Consider the following 19669-nt stretch of genomic DNA (forward strand, 5'->3'; position numbering starts at 1 on the left):
ATTGTGGTCAGGATTTTCCCAGTTGTCAGTGGGAATGCTGATTTTCTTGAGGCTTTGGATTGACCTTATCGCTGTGTCGGAGCTTTGGCCTTCCTCTGCATCATGAGCAGTTCTTAAGTTGGCCATAGAGCACAACCTTCGGCAGATGATCTTAAGGCATGCACTGCACAAGTCCCAACCAGCGAAGTCTGCAAACATCCAGCACAGTCTGCATAGACTGTAGACCGGTTCGCTCAAGAATCTCGCTACTGGTGGCCCATTGGTACCCAAGTAACTCCAAGGATTTTACTAAGAAGGTAGAGGTGAAAACTATTCTATATCCACTCCTGCTTGGATTATATAATCCAACTTTCATAACCGTAAAGGACAGTACTAAGGACACAAGCTTGATAAATAGACACCTTTGTGTTCAGGATTAGCAACTTGTTCCAAACACATCAGGTAAGTTTGCCAAAGGTAACAAAAACTTTGCCAGTATAGAATAACAGTGCATTAAATCATAGAGTTTCTGAAAATTAAAACATTTAAATTTCAGTTCAGCAATAGGTAAAAAAAATTGCAGCATATCACGAGGCTTTGTTGTAATAGCATCAAAAGCTCATAGTGTTCTGAGATAATTATTTTAGTGTAACAATCTTGTAAGTCGTGAACTTTTAAAGTAATATAAGGTGTCAGCAGATGAATCGAGATATCTGTGTTTGACGTTAACCCATTCTTCTTCTACCAATAGCGACATTAATCAATCTGGTAATTTTTGCTAACAATAAAGGAGGAAGCAAAATTTAAAGATGCAACTCAGAATAACTTATTCTCAAAGGAACAGGAGTACTTGTGGCACTTTAGAGACTAACAAGGTGCCACAAGTACTCCTGTTCTTTTTGCGGATATAGACTAACATGGCTGCTACTCAAACTTATTCTCAAAGGGTAGCTCACCAACCATTCTAGGCTGTGGCTTATGCTACTGTTTCAGTGAACAACTTCCTCTTCAATAAACCCAATCCACCCATGTAAGACCAAATTGTTTTACTCCAGACTACAACAAAACAAGATGCAGAAATTAGGTCAAACTCCTCAAATCTATGCAGTTGTGCATCTTCTTATAGGCGTTTAACCTTGATGTATAAGCCTAATAAAATGAACTGCATTGAGAAGACTGAGAAAAGCAGATTTGATGCTGAACATGAATACCAACATACTTGTTATACTGTGCTTCTTCTTCCATCCAGTGCCTCTGCATGTTTTGTTTTACATGGATGGAGGGGAGGGACAGAGATATGGCTGCCCTTAGCCCATGTAATATGTACACAGTCTGTCTACCCCTTGCACCTTTAATTTTGTCCTAAATTGTGTTTTGTTTTTACAAGCAAACCAATACTCTGTAGGTGACTCACACACTAACTTGGAAAGGTCATAAGATCATGTGAAAATAACGCTATTCTATAAAGTCATCAGACCAGCTGCTGCAGAGGGAATCCGCATTCCAGAATCTAAATTATTTCACTCTTTCAAACTGGGACCATGTGCTTTCATTTTACTTTAAATCCTTGAGTCGACAATGAAGCACCTATCCAGCTTTAAAAAAAAATAAAAATAAAAAAAAAATTAATTATTTGTATTACTTCACTGCCTAGAGACCTCATTTGAGGTAAAGGCCCCATCCCATCCCATTGTATTAGGTACTGTAACAAAATATAGAAAAAGATCCCTGCTCCAAGGAGCTTGTAGTCTAACTAGACAAGACGGATAATAATATTCCCCATTTTATAGCTGAGGATCTGAGGCACAGAGATGTTAAGCGGCTTGGCCAAGGTCACACAGAAAGACTGTTGCAGAACTGACAATAGATACTACTTCTCCTTTGTTCAGTCCCAGTCCAGTGCTTTGATCACAAGGGTATCTTTTCTCCCTATTAGGCCTGTTATCCTACAACCGAACATTTGGGCAAGATGGGACTAAGAAGAGATATTGGAAATAGTTTTTAAAGGGACATTATCATCTTAAAATCATGCTTCTGTTTGCATATGCTTAACCCATTTGATTACTTTAACTGAAAGAGGTTAAAGAAAAAAGTCTTTTTCAGTTTACTTTTGCATCTGACAGCACCTTGCATATTGTCAATTTCACTGCTTCTTTACAATTTGCCCTGTTTTTGGTGGGGAGATTTTAAATTATTTCTGCATAAAGAGATAAGAAAAAATATGTTAAATATTAGGAAAATGTGATTGCAAAGCCACAAAAATTGGAAGAGAGACTTGTAAGGAGGGCTAGCACTTTCAGTAGAAGTAATAAACTACTTTTAACTCATGTTCTGAAAAGGACTAGGATTCAAGGTGAAAATGTTTCTTTAAAGGAGGAGGAACAAGAAAATCATAATATCTCCATCCACCAACATGTAAATAAGGAAAACTTTTCAAAAGTTAAACAAAAATTCAATTATATCTTTTGAAAAGAGGGAAGAGTAGAGAAGCATATTTCAAAAAGCCACATATCCAAATACTACTGAACACGCACATTTTAAATTAAAGTTAACTGGCAGAGGGTAAGGAGAACTTTCTATAGTGCAAAACCACTACAAAAATTAAAAACCCTGGAGACATGCGATGTAGTGAGGGGGCTAAATCCAGTTGTTCTTTCTAGAGCTTTTGTGGGTAAGGTTTCCAGTCAGAAAACATTCCTCTGTAATCCCCAGTCAGGTTAAGTGTAAACTACAACATAGTATTCGTAGAAAAGTGAAGCTGACAGTTAAGTGGCCTGCTTCCAAGGTTACTAACTGCATTTTTTTCAAAATCCAGGAACGTACCATATACAAAAAACTTGTTTCCTTGTCGCAACACAGACCTGACTCATCAGTTCAAAATATGCTCATTACAGGAAACTCTCTAACAACTTTTGTTCCCACCCAAAATACTTACTGTAAGAAAAGAAAAGATGGTATCCAGCTTGAGCAGGTTTTTGGTTTTTTCCTCCTACAACACAAGCCTCACAACCAAGAGACATGGACAAGCCTGTAACAGTTTCCAACATCATAGTCTTTCAACAAATAAATGATCTGCACATAAACAAATGACTTTTTTTTAAAAGCCATTTACTTCACCATGGAATAAACACTTCAAATACAGAGCTAAATTTTGGTCATTCAGACTTCATTTAATCATACCCACATGCATTTGTCTTCTCACAACTATGCACATATTTTGTGTGGGTGTGATATGCTTGCACAATGCTTCCTTCTAACAAATAGTTTACAGAGGATTAGGTCGTACTATTGCTGTCAGCTAATGGAGTTACTGATGTAGCTAAAGTAGTTTCGGGTTTGTACCTGAAGGGTTTGAGTTCAATCCAAGGGGGATGGAGGGGGGGGGGGGGGAGATTGACATTACTTATTGTCATTACAGATATGCACTTTCCACAGCGCAAATCTGCAGGTGCACATAATTAAGCAGGTATTCACACAAATTCCCATTTAGCACATGCCTATCCCTAAGTACATGTGGAAAATAAGTATGCAGTAGCATCCACACAAATGTGCATTTTTCTGATTGCTTTAAGCCCTATTGCCAATCTGCCCACATGCTGTTAATTGCAGGATTGGGGCCTTACTATGTGGTGAAGCCAACACATGGAAAGGTAAAATAATCAGAATTGCCAAAAGTAAAGCTAGGGGATTCAAGGCTTTTTTTTTATTATTAAAGTGCACAGTCCTGACAAGGGAAAATAAATAAAGAGAAATTACCCCGCTCCTTATAAAATTCACATGACCCAACTGTACAGCAAGTATATGAAAAATTTACTTCATTCTTTAAGAATACTTTTTTTTTAGTCTCAGTTTGGATCCCTTTATCCTCCCACTCTCAACCTCAGGATTCTTCCTCACACCAGCCAGGAGTTAAAAAAGACTGAAACAAGCCCTAAGTCCTTCCCCCTCAGTCAGTAGTTGCTGCTTTCCAGTGGATGCACAATGAGCCCCTGATGGTGAAGGACACCCCACCCACAAAAAGCTGCATCAATTATGCATATACTGGTTGCTAGCAACAAAAACTAAAACTTCATTGTGATCTTGAATTTTCATCTGAAATATGCAATTGTGGCATCAAAAAACAAAAGCTGACCTACTAATGCATTTAGATGACATGAAAGCTCTACTGAAATGTATTTAATAAAAAAATACAAATTAAGCATTCATGGCTACAGTATCCCATTTGCTCATGTTAATAATAAATTAAGAAAAAATTAGAGTTCCCTCATTCAATCCATCATTCAAACTTCTCTTTCGCATAAGTACCAGCAAGAGATGAAATTGTAACAGAGTCAGGAAAACTCACTATCATCACTACAGGATACAATATGGACTATCCAGGATTTTGTCACTAAGAAAATATAAAATTAATATCCTTCCACCAAGCATAAATCCTATCACTTGAACTAAAGGAAACTCTGGTTCAGCTATACAAACATTTGACCAGGTCTTCTGTCAAGGCTGATTCCCCATTCTGGCACTTCGAGCGCAGAAGATGGGGGCTCGCAAGGATTCTAAAAAAATTAATGCTGGCCACTCCAGGCTGGTATTAAACTCCTGAGGTCACAGCTTCTCTTGACCTTGGATGGGTAGATGCTGCCACCACCCAAGTGCAAAAACAAACAAACAAACAAACAAACAAAAAACCTTTTTGAGAACCCAGGAAGGAACACTTGGGAACTCCTTCGTGTGGGGTACCCTCAAGCCCTTTCACCCCCCTTCCTGGGAAGAACTGAGGAAAAAACAAAGGAAATCAACTGTTGCCACCAGCTAATTATGCAACATATGCACAAACCTCTTAGGGACACAAAAATCCAATCCTGTTCTTAAAAAAGGAAAATTTTATTAAAAACAAAAAGAAAGAACATCTGGAACTTAGGCTTTTGCTAGATTTTAAAAGAGCAATTCCAAAAATTAAGTACCCAAAATAACTTTCTTGGGGGTTCAGTTTAAAGGTTACAAGCACATAAAAGCATCTGGGGTTAGCACAGAGGAGTCCACAAGCCTTACAGAAAATAAAAGAAATAAACCTAATTGCGTTTATCTAGACATTCCCTGTCCCAATGAATCCTTCTAGGTGTGGATGATGAATTTTCATACTTGTTCCAAACTTTACACAGCATTCCAGCTTTCCGTCTCTTCAGCCCAGAGAGAACAACAGACAGACAGACAGTTTCTTTCCCAATTTTAAAAAGTTCTACCCACTGGCTCTTTTGGTCAGGTGCCCATTTCCTTTTCTTTTACCTGTGGGCTTGTTACAACCCTTTACAGGAAAAGCACGTAGAGAACAGCTACTAAGAGGAATTTTATAGCTAACTGGCTGGCTGAGTGTCCATAAAAGGGAGCTGCCGCCACTTCATTTATCACATCTTTACTAGGAAATTTTGCTAAAATTCCTCAACTTTCTTGTGACAGATATGGCAATTTCCCACAATATCTTTGGGAGATCTTATTGAATTAAGTTTAAGTATCTCTGAAGTTCATGCTATTAAATGCACAGGTTATGTATTATTGTGGGCCTAGATGATCAAAGGACTATATTGAACAATGTGGCAGATAAGAACAACTTTTGGGACAATACATGTGAAGTGGAATTCCTGGGAAATATCTAGGAGAGGGTGATTGCAAATCTCCCGCACCCGAGCAATTATACAGAAACCCAGCCCTTTGAAGCTACACCCTGAAGAGAGGGTGAGACTCTGCTGATTACCTGTTCCCAGGATCACAAGATGTGAGGCCCAAACAGTATAAAGGAGTGCCTCACAGATTCATTGGGATGCTTGTTCTGAGCTAATAGCTGTTATGAACTTGTAACCACAAAAAAACCCTGGCGGGGTTGAAAGACTGATCAACTGCCTGAGCCCTTGTTGGGAACTGCCTCTGATCTCTAGTAAGCTTATTAGAACATAAGAACGGCCATACTGGGTTAGACTGATGGTCCAGCTAGCCCACACCAGCCTGTCTTCTGACAGTGGCCAATGCCAGATGTTTCAAAGGGAATGAACAGAACAGGATGATCATCAAGTGATCCATCCCCTGTCATCCAGTCCCAGCATCTGGCAGTCAGTAGCTTAGGACACCCAGAGCATGGGGTTACATCCTGACCATCTTGGCTAATAACCATTGATGGACCTATCCTCCATTAACTTAGCTAGTTGTTTTTTTTTTTTTAACCCAGTTATACTTTTGGCGTTCACATCATCCCCTGGCAACAAGTTTCATAGGTTGACTATGTTGTACGAAGTATTTCCTTTACTTTGTTTTAAACCTGCTGCCTAAGAATTTCACTAGGTGACCCCCTGGTTCTTGTGGTCTGTGAAGGGGTAAATAAAACTGCCTTATTCACTTTCTCCATACTATTCATGATTTTATAGAACACTATCATATCCCCCTCCATCCCCCCCCTTAGTCGTCTTTCTTCCAAGCTGAACAATCCCAGTCTTTTTAATCTCTTCTTGTATGGAAGCTGTTCCATACCTTAATCATATTTGTTGCCCATGCAGGGATATTAAAGAAGGTACTAACAGTGATTCCCCCAAGAGACAGTGACCCCCTCATAATTTGGCCCCCACACTTTAAAATCCAACAGTTTCACCAAGTACAAAAATCTCTTGGGTCTTCTGTTAAAACTTGTAAGCTACTGTCTGTAGAAACCATTGATTATATCTATCCTGTGACTACTATGTAAAACTTACAAACAAGTTAACTGACTTTGTTATACAATGTAAACAAACACTATAAGCTGTTAAGTGTCTTTCACAACTGCTCCTAGGACAGACCCCCACCCTCTGTGATTAAAGGGCCGGGAGTCTCAAATGAATTAGCACACATTCTGAAAGTGGTGGAGACAGTAAATTAAAATATGGTTAAGGGATGGAATGTATGCTGATGAATGCTTGATATACATGGATGGTTAGGGAGGTGCCAGCCTAGAAAAGGAGTATCCATCGGCCGAAGAATGTGTCAAGTGGATGACCAGAAACCCCCGGAGGGTAAACTGGGACCCACCCCATCACCTGGAAGGATGAGAAACACAAACTTTGGACAGTGTGGAGCCACCAGGAATGTGCCACTTTGGACAGGAATGTGCCATCTGCTGATTGAGTCAGCAACAGCAGGATGAAACAGCTCCCATAGACTAACATAGGAATTAATTCCTATAAGAATGGACTCTAAAGACTGATGACTTTGAGTCTCTGGTTCTGCTGCCAGCCTCCAGGAGCATCAGGTGCACCTGACACAGACTTGGCTCCATCCTCATGACCAAGATACCTGGCCAGTAACTTGGCATGAGCAACTTCTAGGCTGGTAACTATAACACCTATACAGAACTTGAATGAATGATTGTGTGAATGAATCTCTCTCTCTCTCTATATATATATAGATATGTATGTGTGTATGTATAAGAAATAAGTAGTCAAACAACGTTGTTTACTTTTATCTTTTGCTTTATCAGTATATTTACAATAAATGTGGCATCTTTGCCTTATCCCTCTTAATAAGATCCTGCTGGTTTTTATTCTATTGGTATAACACCCATCTCTGTAGCTTTTACATTTCATACATCTATTTTGAGATACAGCAACCAGAACTGCATGCAGTATTCAAGATGTGGGCATACCATGGATTTAAATAGTGGCATTATGATATTTTCCATCTTATCTTTCTCTTTCCTAATGGTTCCTAACATTCTGTTAGCTTTTTTGACTGCTGCTGCACATTAAACAGATGTTTTCAGAGAACTATCCATAATGACTTTAAGATTTCTTTCTTGAGTGGTAACAGCTATTTTAGACCCCCATCATTTTGTATGTATAGTTGGGATTATGTTTTCCAATATGCATTACTTTGCATTTATCAACATTGAATTTCATCTGCCATGTTGTTGCCCAATCACCAAGTTCAGTGTAACTCTTCACAATCTGCTTTGGACTTAACTGTTTTATGTATAATTTTGTATCATCTGCAAACTTTGCCCCCTCACTGTTAACCCCTTTTCCCAGATCATTTATGAATATGTTGAATAGCATAGGACCCAGTACAGATCCCTGGGGGACACCACTGTTTACCTCTCTCCATTCTAGAAACTGAATCTATCCCATTTGTTTCCTGTGTTTTAACCAGCATGTGGTTTCACCTTAAGAATAATTCATTTGCTTAAACTGGTATCTTCCAACTGTGTACAATTAATTACGCTGTTTATAGCCTCTGACAAGAAAGGAAAGCGGGTGTCAGGAATCGGGGCCTGCAGCAGAGCCAGTCTTCAGGCAACCTGACAAGAGCAGCTGGCCTGTAGTAGACTGCCTGATTGCTTGGAAGAGTCAGCATACCAGCTCTTAAGTCCAGCAGAAACAGCAGCAGTTGTCCAATGGCTGCTCAAAGCATTTGCCCACAGCTGCGATGGCTCCAGCCTTGGGCCCTACCTTGTCTCGCTCCAGGTAACCCAGTGCTGACCCCTTGGCTCCGATCCTAACCTCTGACTCTTAGCTCTGGCATCTGATTCCAGGCTTACCGACTTTCTGGGCTAACCACAAGACCTGACTCCTACTTCAGCCACCCACGTCCTGGTCACAAGACAACAGGCCTGCTTACGCAGTCTGGCTTGCTGGGGAACTCATGGTGTTTGGAGGGAACTGTGCAGCCTGTATAGACCCTGGTCAGGAGGGAGAGAGATGCAGGTCTCCACCCAAGAAAGGTGATGGCTGAGGAGCTTGGCACCTAAAAGTTGGTGGCCTTGCTGGATCACAGAAGGGGAATACATGCTGCCCTGAACTGTGATGCTTCTTACCCTTTTTCCAGCCCCACTTGTGGGACTGTTAGTGTCGGAAAGATGGCAAGCACTGTTCTGTGAAGACCTGCTCTGAGCACAGAAAACATGGTTCTTAGAAAGGCCAGTGACCACCTGAACTTAAGTCTAAACTAGCACTCCTACCATTGCTATCAAGGTTCACACAATACTGCCACTATGAAGAGGAACTGGTGGTCACTGAATGATCTGTAGAAGGGTCCCATGTTCTCATTACTTCACTTCTGTTATCTTAATCTGCCAATGTTTTAACCATCTCTATTTAAAAAAAAAAATTAAATGCAGATGGTGAGCTGTCAATACAGTACAGATGTTGCTTTGCTGCTCAACAGAGGGCAGTGAATTCCTCTTAAATTGCAGCCAAAAGCCAACACTCCCATTTTAAAGAATAAAAGTGCATGCTAAAGAATACATTAAAATATGCAAGAAAAATGATATGTACAGCTAATGGGATCCCTAAATATTGAAAGAATTTAATGCAGAAGTGCTCTGTGAAATAGCATACACATACTTCAAATAAGCCTATAAATATCTTCACTGGCTTTTCAAGAATTTAAGTCATTACTTTGCATTGTGTAAGTATAGCATTACCAGTGCTGTATACAGTATGTACTCTTCTAGCTTTGCCTTATTCACCACCATCTCTGCAGAAGGCTGGTGTTGCTGTTGAGCAGATATTATAAATTACTTACAGGTTTTTCTGATGAACAAGAAATTTAGTGAAACAGAACGTCAACACTGAAGTTCAGCTCTTTTTAATTGGTTTGTTTTTATTGCTATTTCTTTTCCTCCCTCTTTTAATCTTCATATTTTGCTTTCATAACTGGCACAGAGGGTTTCTTTTTTATATATCTGCAGAAGATAAAACATTTGTTGTCCTCTGGTGATAAATGTCAGGTCATTTATTTGGAATAGTCTTCACGGGTGAAAGTAAAATTGAACTCTTACTGGTACAGTACCCGCTCCGTCCCCTTCCCTGGAAGGGGCGGGGCTGGGGTGGCAATTTAAAGGGACCGGGGCTCTGGCCACTCCCGCGTTAGTGGCAGCCAGAGCCCCGGGGCCTTTTAAATCACCGGCCTTGGGGCAGCTGCTCGTTTTTCCCCCCATCGGCGCGGGGGAGGAGGGCAAAAGGGGCAAAGACGTTAAAGTGCTAAGTCAGCGGTATGGGCCGGTACCAGCAGCCACTTTTTAACCGGTATGCCGTACCTGCCCATACCGCCTTACTTGCATCCCTGCGTGTATTCCTAGCATATTGAGGGAGCTTTTCCCACATAGCTACGAAAGATCAACTTTGGATAAATAAAGTAAGGAACCCCCGTTTCTTCTTTCAACTGATACAAGGAAACTTGTTTTACATGGTTCTCCCAAGCCTTTTACATGTTTGAGATCAGTGACACCCCAGAATAGTTTCACAGCTTTGTTAGAAGATAGTGGAACCTATTTTCAGAAGCAGCACAATTTTATGAACATGCACTATAGTTCAGTTTATCTTTTTCAGCAACCTTATTGTGTTGTGTAGCTTTTTATGTCTGAGACACCTGGTGGGAGCAGGGAAGAGTGAGAGCAGCAATGCAAGCAATATATTTAATTAGTATCTCATGTGTACGTTTATATATTTCAGTGTGATGCCTTTTGTTTTTTCAGTGAGCTTCCCTGGAAGTGTAAGAATTACATAAAATATGTACAGAATGTATATCACTAGCCTTATAACAAATATTCTGTAGGACACTTAAAGTATCCTTTCTGAAGGGCAGCAGTTAATATTTTCTTTATGGGTTCAATCCAATAAGAGTTTTGCCTATCTAGAGTCTTCAGGACTGGGCCCTACTTATTTCATGGGTATCATGAACACGGCCCAATATTTAGCCTTGCTGTTAAGGAATACGGTGAAGGTGCTGTCTAAACTAAATTCTGCAAACATTTTTGTATCCGTTTCCACTGATTCAGTTATATTTGTAATCAGCTTGTAATTTCCAGTATCTATCTGCAGCTTTTAATTGGTACTTTGTCCAGTCTGCTGTTAAATGAATCAAGAGGCAAATGACAAAGGGAGTGCAGGCTACTGAATAGGGCAGATGTAGGTTTTATCTCAGCTCTGCCACTGACTTAATACATGACGTTTGGAAAGTCACTTCACCTCTCCATGCTGTTTCCCCTCCCACCCACTGTCAGTCCAGTCTGTGATCGCTGAGGCAAGGACTATGTTTTACTCTGCGTTTGTACAATGCTTAACACAATGGAGTCTTGATCTCAACTGGAGCCTCTGAGTCCTATTGTAATATAAAAAACAGTAGTTAAGTGGGGCTTTCAACATTTGTGTTCGGATACTATTCCACAACCTAACTGATTTCACTGAGATTTCTCCCTCCCCCCCCCCATTATTTCAACCTACATTTTCCTTGTGTTCCATTCAATTTCACTTTGTTACTCCAGGTAACGCAAACAATTCCCCTCGCTCTTTGGTATTCAGACCCTATAGAATATGGCAGACAGCAACTTCACATACTCATTGAGCCAAGCTACACATATTAGCTCTTTTAACCTTTCCTGATATGTCCCACCCTCTGTTCCTTTCAGCATGAAAAAGTGAAGCTTTCGTTGTTTAACCAACAACTATTTTAAATTTTCCCATTTAAAATGTTGTTGGGTTTATTTGGACCATTAGGCCATGCTGTTTTGGGTAGACTTCTCCATATTGCTCTGTGGCAACCTGGTTTCATCTTGGAATTGACACTGATGTCCTGTTGAGAGTTAGACCAGGGCCTGGTGTAAACTGAAAAGTTTTGCTGGTATCGCTATTTCGTTTAGCAGCATGGGGGGAAAAAGTCACATCCCTAACCAACAGAGCTATGCCTGCTAGAGCACTGATGTAGACTCAGTTATATCAACAAAAAAGTCAGTATACGCTTTTATAAATATATATTATTTTTTTCAGGGCACCGATGTAAGTTATACAGGTGGAAAAACACTCTTCTGTCGGCATAAGCTGCACCTGTAGGTGTAGGCAGGTTTGCTGGTATAGCTACACCAATATAACCAGTGGCAGCTAGTATATAAAGGATGCTGGGAAGGTAGAGGTCCTGACCAGGACCCCTTCCTACTGCCTCTCCTATCACAGGAGTAACCAGGACCTCTCCCCTCTGTTCTGTAGGGTGTGCTGGGACTGAAGCCACTAGAAGACCCGGGCAGAGCTGAAGATGTTGGGAGTTGGGTGGCTGCGCCGCCTAGACAGGAGAACCCCCCACAGGGAGCAAGAGCTGGGCACAGGTAGGGCTCTTCAGGGAGTCCCCCTTTGCTCCACTGGGCCTCCCCCAGCTTGCCCACTACCCCTATCTTCTCCTAGCTCCCCCCACTTCCTCTCAGCTCCTCTCTGCTGAGCAGGCAAATTGCCTCACTTGCCCCAAAGTTCAGAAACCACCACTGAATATAACTATACCAGCAAACCCTTTCTAGTGTAGACAAGGCCTGTGTAAAGTGTTCCATTCAATGGAATAGGGGTGGCAGTGGTTAAGCAGGGTAGCAGCCCAGCCAATCAGTACCTATGGTCTGAGTAGACTTCAGTAGAGATTAACGGAATAGATATTAAATATAACAGGGTGTGCCAGAAAAGGAAAAGTGAAGAAAATAGACTAGTAGATGGGAACAAAAGAGAGCAGCTCTGTAAAGTACAAGAGGGAAAAAATAAAGATGAAGAGCCAAGAAGAAAGAATGGTTAACTAAAGCAGTGGTTTTCAACCAGGGGTCCATGAGAACCACTGGTTTCAGGGAGGCCGCGGGACCCCACGTCTGAAACCCAGACAGCCCTAGCCCTGGTGCCTCCCTACCACAGGGCTGATACCCCGAGCTCCGGTGCCCCCCACCGCGGGGCTGAAACCCTAAACCCTGGCGCACCCCCCACCCCACAGCAGTGCCAGAGTGGGGCAGTCCCGGGGACAGCTTCACACACACACCCTTCCTCCTCTCCCCGTCCCTGAGGCCTCACACCCTGGCCAGGTCAGAGGCAGGAAGCCGGAGGCAGGCAGAGCCTGCTCTGGCTGGTGTCATGAAGTAGGCAGCCACGGCATTCCCCCATCTGCTACTAATGCCCGGAGTTGCGGCTGCGCCTCAGCTCATACAGCCAGTAACAGCTGCCCAAGCAGTGGGACCCCCCTCTGTGGCTGGCACAGCCCTTGGGAGCAGTGACCACAGGGGAGCCCTACTGGCGCACAGCCCCTAGCTACCTCCTCCTTGCATACTGAGCCTCCCCCCTGCCCTCACACAGCCCCAGCTATCCTGTCCTTGCACCCTGAGCTACCTACCCCCTGCCTGCACACAGCCCCTAGCTACCCCTACCCTGCACCCTCAGTTACCACCCTGTCTGCACACAGACCCTAGCTACCCCCTCTCTGCACCCTGAGCTACCCCGTCTGTACACAGCTCTACCTACCCCCATCCTGCACCCTAAGCTACCCCCCGCCACTCACACACAGCCCCTAGCTGCCCTCTCCTTGCACCCTAAGCTAACCCCTTGCCTGCATATAGCCCTTAACTATCCCCTCCCTGTACCATGAGCGGATTTCAAACTTTTTGAGCTGAACCCCCCCACACACACAACCCAGACAGGCTGGGTGGCCTGCTGAGGTGAATCAGGGCGTGGAGGTAGCATTGCCTTCCTGGACCCTGCTGTGTGGAGTTGGCCCAAGCCTTGCCGGCTCCTGCCCCCTAAAACAGAAGTCAAACTACACCTATGCCCGAGGGCCCAGCCCCAGAGCCCTGGTTCCCCCCACTGGGCCCTGGAGTTTTTATAGCATGTTGAGGGGGGCCTCAGAAAGAAAAAGGCTGAGAACCCCTGAACTAAACCACCACATCTTGGCTACCAAACTCTGCTGAATCATAATTATAAAGAGTGTGTTGCCATCCAGGGGTACTGGAACAATTTAAATAGTGGGGGTGCTGAGAGGCATTGAACCAAGCTGTATACCCTGCATATGATGGAAACCACTTCAAGCCTAGGGGTGTGGCTGCACCCCCAGCACCTATGCTTGTCATAACATATCAAAAACTTATTTAAGAGGAAACAACCTTCTACTAAGGAGCAAAATCAATATTGAACTTTACCAATTCAGAATCATGCATTATTTATCTTTGCTTTACACTTCCATTCACTCTTTATAGTAACTAGAGTCCATGTAGCAACAGTTCTGATAATAATCACTTTACTCACAAATACCAGAGTTGATGCTAGGAGACCTGGGACAGTGAGATAAAAGGCAATAAAATGATTTCAAGAAAAAGACAATTTCAATATAGAAATGTGTGAATTATGTTCAACGTATTTATTAAGATTGCTTGTTCCACTGTTGGGAGAAGCTACTTCAGTGCCCTTATCATTGCTGTAAATTATTAAAAAGGATCTATATGATACACAAAATGCAGCACACATACAGGATTTCAAAAATCCAAGATGGAATTAAAAGACAGAATTGAATTCATGTTAACTGAACACACACACACCCCCGCCCACCTACCCACCCACCACTAACCAGCTGGCTTCCTAGTTTTAAATAAAACAGTTTTAAATTTTGACTGGAATCTTATAGGCAGGCAGCACTGTCACTTTAATTGACTCCAAATTTCTTCCCTTCTCTCCCTCTCTTCTGATTTGCTGCTGTATATATGGGGGGGGGGAAGAAAGAAAAAGGAAAGACATGAAATAGGAAAAAGGAATTGCGTGTACAAATTGTCATTTGAATGGCTCAACTTGAAAAATGCATTCGTTTCAAGACATCAGAGAAAATCTGTTTCTGATTCTAAACATTAGATATTTTCTGAGAACGTTGCCAAGAAAAGAATCCAAGGAACGTCTTTACATGCATAACACACACGAGACAACTGGTGAGCAGGCCTGTGATTTTTTTTTTTTTTTTTAATTAATCTGTATTTACAGAATGGAACTCTCCTCTAGGGAACAACAACCCACATGCCCAGGATTTTTCAAAGATAGTTTCTAACATAACTCCTTGCTATTATTGGTATGAAGAATTTCCCCCACCAAACACACAGTTGTAAGACGTGCAAGGATATGGAAAATACTTCTCAACAGCAGGCAGGTAGCAGGCACCCACTTTACAGCATTTCTGGCACTATTACCCCTTTGTGAAACTATGAACTTCTGCAAAGAACCAAAGAGTTCCTAGGCAAAATTCCGAGTTCACTTTTCAGCACATGCCAATGTACTGAGACTGATGCTCATGACCCTTCCTGATATTAACTCTTAAGGACTAAAATATATTTAGTTTCTAGATATCCATCTCTCCAGTCCAAGCTTTTGAGAGCAATAAAACAGCCCAGCTTCTGCCCTGCATCCACATACATCTATACAAGAGCTGTTTCAGTCAATCAGCAATAACATTTATATTAATGTATCATCATATTTTCCAATAATCCCAGAGATTATGAAGTAGCACCTGGCACTTCCAAATGGGACATTACGGTGCAGAAGCTATTTCAAAACTAATGCTCCTTGATGCTGGAAAGCTCAGATACATCTAGAGGAAATACATTCTGGTTCACTGGGGACATGAGTAGAGCCCTGCAAATCTGGGAATATCCGCTTTATATCTGCAGATCATTTTGGCAGATCGTGGATGGATGTGGATCCAAATTTCATATCTAAAACCCTGCAAATCTGCAGATATCTGCAGATCGCGGGTTGGATGTGGATACAAATTTTGTAGCCACGCAGGGCTCTAGACATGAGGATGGAGGTCTCCTGTCTGAACGGTGTCCTTTGCCAGAGCAATTCCAAATTGATGGTAGTTCTGAAGGATATTGTGTGCCTTTTCTTTTGATACTGACATGGTGGCTGCACATGGGTGGCAAGGATAATGGTAAAGTGAGCACAAATGGTAGTTAAAAAAAAGACAATAAATTAGAGGGATGCTGAACCCAATACCATAAAGATGCGGTGAGCCCACGTTCAGATGGAGGATTTCAGTGCCAAACAGCCCCCACAAGTACACACATGATTCAAAACATACATAGACATTAATAACTAATACATCTAAGCAAGAATGCTAATCATAACCAGAGACTGAAGAAAACTCCTACTGCACAGCAACACAGGAGTTGCTAGGCATAGAAACATGCAAATAAAAACAAACAACTCTCCTAGAGCTTTCTGAACTGAAAACAAAACAAAACTAATACCCACAGGACAAACAGGTTGCACTGTTTAAGAGACAGAAAACAAACCCACTTCTCAGTCTCCCCTCATTCTATTGTATCTTGATTTAACAATATATCCAAAACTGCAGCTAAATACAATGATTAGGATAAATCAAACAGACTGATACGATAGAAAACTATTGGGAATTACTAAAAAAATTGGGGGAAATGAAGTAAATTAGAGACTTGTACCTCCAAGTTACTATAGGATTATAAACATGAATATAAATTAAAACTACCGGTAGCATAGCATATGCTAGTTTTTATTTAAATTATTGATTTCAGAATTATTTTAGGAAGTAGAGAACATCCCTCATGATGATAAAATGGCACTACAATACCACTTTCTAGGGAGGATACAGAGAATAGGAGAGAGACCAGAGTGTAACTAACATGACTGGAATGGGAAAGACAGGAAGCCTATCTTGTCACCGCAATGACTAAGATAACACATGCATACAGTAAAAACTTTGATGCTGATGTTTTCACCATATGAACCTCTGTATTCACACCCTACACACTACTGTAATAATCTTTGTACAAAATATGCCTTGTAAGGTATCATTTGAAAACTCACTGGTCAATCATATCATGGTGAAATTGACTGAAATGTGGTTACCAGCTAAGTTCCCCATAAGCTGCGCAGCTGCACGCAGCAGCCTATTTAGCACTGCGCAGGTGCTCAGGGAACCCACCCAGGGACCTTCCCAAGCCCCAAACAAACCTGGCCCCCAACCTGCCACGGCCGGGGCAGCCCCCCGGTCCCAATTATGCCACAACCTGGATCTGCTGTGGCCAGGGCAGCCCCCCAACTCCAACTATGCCGGGGCGCCCCTATCTTGGCCCAAACCCAGCCCCGGAACTGCCGCCGCGGCGAGAGGCACCTTTATCCCCCACCCCAGGTGCTGCTGCAGGGAGAGAGCTGGGGGGAGTCCTCTCTCCCTGTCGTAATCCCGGAGCACCCTCCTGCATCCCCAAACTCCTCATCCTTGGCCCTACCCCAGAGCCCATACCCCCATCTGGAGCCCTCACACCCCTGCACCCCACCCTCTGCCCCAGCCCTGAGCCCCCTCCCACATGCGGCTGCACCCCAACCCTCAGCCCCACCCCCACCACATGAATTTTGTTATGTGCATCGATATGAAGGTGATGTGTCACACATCACCTCCATATTGGTGCACATAACAAAATTCATTCCACACATGGATGTGAAAAATTAGAGGGAACACTGGTTACCATACCAGTCTGTGGAATGGAAAAACCTGTTTCTCATAGACAAAGGACAAGCTGACGCCTCTAGCCAGGTGTCATCAAAGTTGATAGGAAATCCCCTGTCAAGTGGCCATTCTTTGAAAAAGAAGGGGGGCAGGAACAGATCCATCTATATTTTAGCAAACAACAGCATGGAACCTCTTCCACCGTAAGACTCCATGACTCCAACCTCACAGCAGGAATGAACTTTATCCAAGGGTAACGCTCAGGAAAATGTATTTCAAAGGGTGACTGGACCATAGAAATGAGAGGCAAACATACCCCGAAGTATCTCTCCCTCTCTCTGGTTTTTTCACCTGAAAAGACCAAACAAACAAAAAACAAACCTAGCCTTTGGACTTTGGCGAGAGACCCTGACTTGAAAATTTGATCAGCAATGTTGCTCGGAACCTGTGGTAAGAATTTTAACTTTAACCAAGTCTAATTTGTTAAGTTTTAGTTACTAGAAAGTGTTTTATTTTTATTTCTCTGGTAACCATTTCTGACTTTATTGTCTTATACATGTACTCACTTAAAATTTCTTTGTAGTTAAATAAACTTGTTTTATTTCATCAAACTAATCCAGTGCTGTGTTTAAAATGAAATGTTGGTTTACTCCAATTAAAGCAGCAAACTGTTGTACATTGACCCCTTACCGGGACAACGGACTTATGATATCTGAACCGGCCATGGCAGGTTGGGGGCCAGATTTGTTTAGGGCTGGAGGAGGTCCCTGGGTGGGTTCCCTGAGCACCTGCACAGTGCTAAATAGGCTGCTGCGTGCAGCTGTGCAGCTTACAGGGAACTTAGCTGGTAACCACATTTCAGTCAATTTCACCATGATATGATTGACCAGTGAGTTTTCAAATGATACCTTACAAGGGATGAACAGTGCAGAACACACATTTTGGGGAGTGTGTTGGAGTCACCCTACAGCTAGTAACCAGGATTGCTGGGGTCAGTGTTGCTGGCAGGCTGGAGCTATACACAAACACTCAGGGTGTGACCTGCATGCTGTTTGGCTGTCTGAGAGTAGCCCAGGTTGGGAGTTACAGCAACAAAGCATTGTGAGGCACCCTAAATTGCAGGGTAGGTGGTGACAACCTCCTCACTGGTCTGGATTGCAACCCTGAATGTGACAGATGTCATAACATTTATCACAAATGTACTGTTAATATTTCAACATTTATCCATTATAGCCATAAACTCAAAGGGCACCCTTAACTTATCTTCTGCATCTTATAGTTACCAAATCGTATATCAAGAAAAAATACTTATAAAAATGCATTTCATATGTTGATACATTTTCCCTTGCATTTGGCATTTACATAAATATTGTTTAAAAATCAAGGAACATTCAGGACTTGCAGTCCTTTACTGTATTTAAAAAAAAAAAGACGTTCTACGTCTGTGCGTTGGACATGAGACATGCTGTAGACAGTAAATTTTTAAAGGGGCTTAAGTCCCATTTTCAAAAGCTGCTTAAGCACTAAGAAGACTATGTCTCATTCACAGTCAATGAGACAGATTCCTAAGTGCTTAGTACACTTTTGGAAATTGGACTTTTGTGCTTTTGAAAATATTACCCATATTCCAGATAGGTTCTTCATTTCAGCAGTAACTAATATCCTGCATAAAATAATAATTTAATGCTTTCGCAATCAACAGCTCAGAATCACTGGGTTTTGTTTTTTAAAACCCAGTGGCCTGCTGAGTTGGGTGATGTCATGAATTTTGTTTTAAACAGTTTTTTAAAAATGCACACAACACAACTTTTTGAGTGCGTGCATGTGTGCAGAAGCATATCCAATGTGTCATTTAAGATGAACCTAACATATAGTGAAACAGTGTCCTCTAACCAGTTAAGACTTTATCAAGAAACTATGAAAATATAATGGCATTAATTAGACTAAGATTCTGGGGACAGGGACGCTCTTTTTGTTATGTATGAATCCAATGCTAGCACAATGGGACCCAAGTCATGCTTGTGGCCTCTAATTGCTACCCTGATATAATAAGTAACAAGTTTGTAGTAGTATAAAGTATAATTTATTCAATATTTTGATATTACCACTTTGAAAAATGGACAAGAAGTTCTTACCAAACGAAAAACAAACGTGTGCAAATATTTAATTTTACTGTTTACTGGAAAATTAAATCTGTGTCAGAGTCCTAACACTTTACCCCAACAGCTCTTTGCTCAGTGAGCTTTCAGCAACTACACTTCAGCAAACTATGCCAGTAGCAGCAAGATCATTTCTGAGGAAATACTTCCCTTCAGGAACACAATCTTACAAAGCCCAATTACTTACTTACTCACTGGTGCGTACACACACACACACACACACACACACACACACACACTTTGTTTTTAGTATGGCTCAGCCT

General features: G+C 42.0%; 1 protein-coding gene across 13 annotated transcripts in view; it reads right to left on the reverse strand.

The window, feature by feature from the left end:
- Positions 1 to 19669, reverse strand: part of NHSL1 (NHS like 1) — a 244036-nt gene that overhangs the window by 103875 nt on the left and 120492 nt on the right. The gene's annotated exons all lie outside the window — the stretch shown is intronic.

The sequence above is a fragment of the Chrysemys picta genome, chromosome 3 (assembly GCF_011386835.1).
Source record: "Chrysemys picta bellii isolate R12L10 chromosome 3, ASM1138683v2, whole genome shotgun sequence".
Classification (NCBI taxonomy): Eukaryota; Metazoa; Chordata; order Testudines; family Emydidae; genus Chrysemys; species Chrysemys picta.